Consider the following 7,598-nt stretch of genomic DNA (forward strand, 5'->3'; position numbering starts at 1 on the left):
TCTACTGAGGAAAAGTGAAATAGCACCTCTTGAAGAGTTGATTAGAGGGAGGGAGTTGGACTCTGCTCTTGTTTTTCAAAAAATCTGCATTATATTATTTATCATCATGTATTTATTTAATATTTATACTCTGAGCACGCAGATGTATCAATCAGGATAAGGTCCCATATAAACACATACTAAGAAATGGCACTTACCCTGAAGAAATTACAATCTAAGTCCGTGATCCTGCAAATTGTTCTTGTGTGGGTACAGAAGTCTGAGTGCATGGAACAACTTAACTTGCAGGGAAAGGGCTTAAAAAGACTAGTGCAAATGAAGGCAGAATCTGGCCCTGAGAGCAAAAGAGTGAATGCCCATGCTGCACAGCTGATAATACCTGTAGAACATGATGGACATTCAAATATAATTTGCCTCATTGTGAAAAGGGAATTTCAGATAAACTACACCAGAAACTAAGAAGGATAAAAATATCCTCATTGTGAAAATGTTAATTCAAATAATGATACAAAGGGGACCTTTTGGGTAGAAGATAATTGTCTGCTGCTGTAACTGCTGCTCATGATGCATGATCATTAAATGCTTTCAGTCAATTCAGGAATGTAGTAATATTTTTGCTAGGATTATGCATCTCATAAAGTTCATTTTTCCCAGTCTGAACATGGAACAATTTAGTATTATCCATTATTACAGCGCTTATCTAGTTATGAATTTTATTTACCAAAAAATAAAACAAAAGGTCTATATATCTATCTCAGTATATGATAATGATTATGAACCCTTGTTTTAAAAAAATGACAGCTACATCATGCAAAGGTGTAATAGCTCTAAGAATTCTTTGAGAATCTTGATGACTGTGATCAAACTTGTGTATATCCCTTCTACTGGGCAAAATTCTCATCACTGAAGTTATTATAAATTTACAGGAGCATAGATGAAATTAGAATTTGATCCAGTAAGTGTTTGCAGAACAGAGTGACACAGTCACATTGTTAACAAAACAGCTTAATTAATTTACCTTTTATAACACACACACATGCACACACTAATTTGAATGTGTGATTATTACATTCATTAGGAAAAAACCTAACATTCAATAGGGCCAGGATTTCACTCACTGCCTCCAGTATATATTTCTCTATATGTGTAATTCTCTTTTGTTCCTGCATATTGTTTAATGGAAATATACATTAATGGAGATCCATATCCTGCATATCCTATTTGCATAAATGTATCACTCAGAGATTTTTAGTTATGCAGAACCAAATATTGCTTGCCTTTTTCACATATGTAGTTCCAGTGACTGATGGAAAGCCTCTTAAAGAAATATTATACATTTATACTCTTAAATCCATCCAATTTTAAAGGACAGCCCTTACATTCCAGAGCACCTAAGTATTTAGTGGAGTGAAATCCTACAGCCTGGCCTTTTAGCTTCTATAACATTCCAATATAATGTCTCAAATAAGAATTACATTGATTAAAAATTAAAGGAGGAGAAGGAGGAGGAAGACACAGCTGAGCAGCCCTTCATTATAAACTGAACAAAAATGACTTCCTTATTGAATTATAAATCAATTTCAAATTACCTAAAGAGAATGTTGAAACATTTGGCTTGTTAGAAATAACCCAGTTCCAAAGATGAGTCCCTGAAAGAGCTTGTTCTGGATTGGGCTCAGATTAATATCAACATTTTGGAGATTCTAATAACAAAAGACTGCCAGAAATATGTTATCTATCAAATGTACACAGAAGAAACATGTGAGAATATTAAGACCAGATGTCACAGATATCTTAGAAAATACTTATACTCTCTAAGTACTGCGCAAGGCTAGACGTATGAAAAGTTATACAAGATAAAATTAATGTAGCTTTTTTCAGATTCCTTCCAAATACCTATAAATTGTTATAGAACAATTTATGCTTGATGACACCATGGTGGAAAAAAAGGTTTGTATGTTTTCTTGCCAGTGGCTCTAACCCTTCAGAGTCCTGAGCGGCAACAGTTCAAATAAATAAATAAAGTCACCTTTCCTTGTCTGTTATTCAAAACATCAAGCTCTGTTTTAGAGAAAATGTATCAGACTGTTCAACTATCCATCACCATCCAGCTGTTTAAATTCTAATTCCTCCTCTAATGACCGGGAGACATTTTTTTTCTACATACCTAAGTGAAAGGGGCCCAGTAGAAGAGTGACTGCAAATCTTACTCAAAGTAATTAGTGCATTAAAAAAAAAAAAAAAAAGAGGCTAAAAACAAAAGGCCATTTAGATCAGGGTTTTGTGACACAAAATTGGATCACCAGAATGCATCAAGGGGTCGCAGTATTGGCTGGGCTCATCTCTCCACCCCAGGCATTGTAATCTGGTGCACGGGGTCATAGCACCACTCAGATTTAGTCAAGCTGCCCCTCCATCAGGGGCTAAATTTGAGTGAGTGGTGCTGCAATCCCATGTACCAGGTCACAGTGTCACTTACATAAATGTGGCCTGGCCAGCGTCGCCGTCCCCCAACAGGAAGGCTGGGCCAAACCTGAATAGCAGTGCAGCCTCGGAGGTCACAACACCAGGGGCAGAGAGCCAAGCCCAGCCAGGCCCACAGGACAGGAACCCCATCTTCCATATTCCGACACTGCAAGACAGTAAAATCACCAGAGTTGGCAGTACTGTATCTCTCATTGGAGGAGTTTTTTAAAGTCAATAACCAATAAATAAACCCAACACAACAACTTGGCATGCATGGATTTGAGCACATTCTTAAAATTAAACACATGAATCAAGGCCGAAAATATTACAAGTGAAAAAATATGCATCCTCTTCACAATTATAAGATGTGAAGGCACACATGGCATGTATTAATGGCTTAGTGTCTTCTTTTTGAATAATCTGATATCCAGTTTCTGTAGCAAGTGGAATAGGGTTTACATTGTTTTTTTAATTTCCTTTGTTTACTAATAAATGTCTTATTTACCTCATGGAATATAGCAGAGCAAGAAGGGATGCTTCAGTCTCCATCAGTGGAATGTGCTGATGGGAGTAGAAGGAGGTGCTGAGGTTTTATTTACTTATTTTGTTAGTATCTTTAGGCCCCAGGGCCCCATTCCTGCTCACCTTGGCTGAAATTCAGATCAGGGCTGTCAGCTTGGGAGAGCATAATACCTTCAGGTTATGGGCTATTTAGAAGTTTTTCTCAGCTCTCACTGAAATTTTTTCCTTGGCTCAGTTAGCCAGTGAAGGACCCAGTGGTTCCCCAGGTCCCTCCAGTCATTCCCTATTAATTCAGTTGCCACCTATGGTGTCAACTTCAGAGACTGCACCCTAAGAAAGAAGCTGTGCTTGAATGCCTCATGTGGGATATGATCCTGCAACCCTTCCTCACAGATATAGTCCTCCACTACGAGCCTTCCTGTGAGTAAAGGTGGCAGGACTTGGGTCCTTCGTGTTCCACAGATGTATTTCCCTCTCATGCTGGCATAAGTCCATTGACATCAGTGGACTTTCACTCATGTAAAACTGGTGTATAACATTCAGCCTCTTAGTTGGGTGCCTGATCCCAGGCAGCCCCAGGACATACATTATTACTATAAACATTTAATCACCATAGCTTTCTAGGTGACAATGCATGAATTTCATATCAAGTTCCATGATGAAGAGCAAATTGACTCAGTGCTCCTGAACCTCAGCAATAAAGCTACTTACTTAGACCTTGATTCAGCAAGGACCTTAAGCAAATACTTAACTTTAAGCACGTGAGCCGTCCCATTACTTATTCATGCCCCTAACATAGGTTAAGAGAACGCCAGCTAGACGAGATGCCCCAAAGATTGCCTTACTCAGGCATAGGCTGGTCTCTGGCAGTACTAAATTGCACAACATCATCAGAACCTTTTGGAGTTGCCCTTTCCTGCACCTTGATTTATCGACAGCTTTAGAATTAAAAAGAAAAGAAAAGATACTTTTCTGCTTGTTACGTTTCATATAATCAGACATATCAGACCGTAACCTCCTTCCCTTTGCAGGCGGACTCTGGCATCTGTGGAATGCCGTGGTCATATAAGGTTAGAACCTGAGCTGCTGTTCTCTTCTCCCCCAACTGAAGGACTTCAACTGACCCTCCATGTGCCTAGAACCAGGAATTGCATTTGGGAGCTGGAAGAGCTGCAAGTTGAGGTTACAGTCTATGTGATATCACCATTTGGATCCCCTCACAAATGCCAGAGTCCTCCAGCAAAAGGGGGGTCTGATATTTCTAATGAGAAAGAAGAAGCAGACAGGAAAAACATTTTTGTGGAAGAAAAGAGTGATACTTCATAAAAGAACACTAGTGGGCAAACCTTGTAATGTAAAACTTTGCAGATTCCCTTTATGATAATGGCAATAGACTTTATGGGTCAAATCCTCAGCTGGTGAAATGGGATACAGCTCAACTGAAGATCCAACTGAGGATCTGGCCCACTTTATTTTATATAAGAACTGTGGTATCTTAAGTATAATATCTGTTTACTACTATGATTTTATAAGACAAACATATTTTAAGTTGTATTTAAACACTGCAAAACTTTAGAACTGTCTCTTGTTAATACTGATGTAAATCAGGGATTTAATCAAGGTTAAGATTTTTTCTGCATCTTAACTTATACTATTGTATAATGACAGGTTTCAGAGTAGCAGCCGTGTTAGTCTGTATCCGCAAAAAGAAAAGGAGTACTTGTGGCACCTTAGAGACTAACAAATTTATTTGAGCATAAGCTTTCATGAGCTATTCACGAAAGCTTATGCTCAGACAAATTTGTTAGTCTCTAAGGTGCCACAAGTACTCCTTTTCTTTTTATACTGTATGTCAAGCAGCTTTTAAAAGGCATATATTGAATAGATTGCTGCGTATTTTTAAAATAGTTAATTAAAATTACACCCCTGCAAAACTTTAAATATCACTTTAGAAATGAAAAATAAAGACACCACATTTAGGAATGATTTAAAAATGTAAATATGCTGGTATTAAGTATCTAATATTCATCAGGCTAAAACCATAAAGCACCATTGAACGGACCTTCACTATACTACGTGGGAGTTTGCAAGTCAAAAGAGGGGTCAAGGCAACCAATATGAACACTTTTCACCTATATACAAAGAACGCATTAAAAGAAATGTAGGCATGTAAATTATTTGTGCTAAAAACAGCTTGAAGTGGGTTTTACTACTGTTTTCCATCAGCACTTTTCAGTGAGTTATCTTCCTTTTCTTCAGGAATGAGTAAATTAACACTTGGGGAGAATGCTATTAATAAATAAGAAAACTACCCAGAGAATCCAGTCCCTGTGGTGAGATTGGATGGCAAAGATGGCCAGGGTAACTCTGACAGTCAATTTTCAGAGTAGCAGCCGTGTTAGTCTGTATTCGCAAAAAGAAAAGGAGTACTAGTGGCACCTTAGAGACTAACCAATTTATTTGAGCATAAGCTTTCGTTAGCTACAGCTCACTTCATCAGATCTCTAAGGTGCCACTAGTACTCCTTTTCTTTTGACAGTCAATGCATTTCAAATTAAGGGCCTAGATGGCAGTCCTCATTGAAGTACAACTTCCGTTAATTTCAGTGGGAGTTACAAGACAGCATAATCAGGCCTTAAGTTTTTCCCCACATATAGAAGTGAAGAGTATTGGTGCCTCATAAGAGAGGAGTATTTTTCAAATATGGAATGAGACAGTGCAACATATATAGAATTATAGACATCAGTAATAGGAAACATTGGTTAGCTCCTCCAGTCCTACCCTTTACCAATGCAGAATTGTTCTCTATAGTGCATTTATTAGCACTTTGTCCAATTTAGTTTTAAATATCCTGCCTCTGCACAGGGGGCTGGACTGACCTCTCAAGGTCTCTTCCATTCTTACATTTCTATGATTCTATGAAAAATGGGACTTTCCCTTAGGAGACTATTCAACAGCTAACATACCTTAGAGTTAGGAAGTAATGCTTGATATTCAATCTATATTTTCCTTTTCCTAATTTCATCCTCTTGCTCTTATTTATTCCTCCTCACACCCCAAATACACCACTCTCAATACTTCCTTTCCCTCATCAGTGTTTATACAAGAGTGAAATAAATTACATTGCATCAGCTACAATGCTGACAGCTTATGGTGCACAGTTTTAGCAGTAAGAAATCAAGTATTCTAATAAATATAAGGTTTATAATTAATTTCCCCTACTTATAAGCTATAGATCAATTAGCAAGATATGAAATTGCAAGAGTGAAGCTTTTAGATTATCATACTTAAGGTTGATTTGTAGCTTTCTCTATACTTCCCTACCCATCATTTTTATAGTATATAGAAAAGGCCTAAAAAGTACAAATTGCATTTTGTTTAATTAACATGGAAATTTTAAACACAGATTCAGATGAGAATAACCAGGATAAGTTACTGGTTATTTTTAGGATATCAAAGCAGAAAATGTATTTTACAGATTTCAGAGTTGTGATAACATAGAATAAATTCTCTACATCGTACATACACCTGCAAACCTGCATCTCACTAATTCACTCCGCCCACCCCCCATGATTGGCACACACAAGACAGCAGACTTTTCCCTCTTTTCAGCACACTTTTGATGGCAGAGGGCCACTTTGGGCATCGCTACAATGCAGCTGAGAGGCATGATTCCCAGCATGGGTAGACAGACTAGCTAGCCATGCGAGCACAGACCATATTCTTAACACAATTACTTTTACAGAACTAAGCAAAATCAGAAAAGACCCTTTTAAAAAGATATTGGGAAACAGCTTTTTTTTTTTTTAAACTGTAATCTTCTTTCACCACTGTTTTAGTGGGCTGCATGGCTGGAATGAACTATAGTGCACGGCTCGGGTTTTCAGAAAAGGCCCTTCCACCCAAGGAAAAGTTCAGTTGCATTCTGCTTTAATAGCATTTGGCAAGCTTATGCTATTGTTTTTGTACAAACAGAAGTAAATTTGATATGAATAAAAAACTGCATTTAATGTGAATGAAACAAAAATCAAATTCTGTAACCTTCAAAAGAAATTATATACTTGAATGATTAACTATGATGTATTTATAAAACTAGAATAATTGAAAACAGGATTTTAAGGTGATTCATGTAGGCTGTGCTGAAATATTTATTATTGCAAGTCCAGAAGATCTGTCTGGGTTTTGTCACTGGAAATGTCTAAGCTCTGTGTCCAGATGTTTATTTAAGTTGCTCCCACATAGTTCTAATGTCAATTACCAGAGGTTATCAGAGAGCATCACTGTGTATCTTCCTTGACTAATATTCTCATTTCTTCTGCATCTTTGATGTTTTCTTTCATTAAAATTCCTGGCCTACAGCCACAAAAATCTGCTGTGCTAGCAAAAAAAATGGTCTGCCGGCATGACATATGATGATGCCCTATGTCTGTGCAAGGATAATATTTATCATCAGCTATCATTTAAGTAGTATTATAATCAGTACAGTGCCATTTTGGAACAGCTAAGATGAATAATATGAAACTAGGGGCTGAGAACTTATAACTAATATGAGACAACATAAGTCAGTAAAGAAAATATTATTTCACATAATGAGGATTTTGGGAATCCAT

This window comes from Natator depressus, chromosome 10 (assembly GCF_965152275.1).
Source record: "Natator depressus isolate rNatDep1 chromosome 10, rNatDep2.hap1, whole genome shotgun sequence".
Taxonomy (NCBI): domain Eukaryota; kingdom Metazoa; phylum Chordata; order Testudines; family Cheloniidae; genus Natator; species Natator depressus.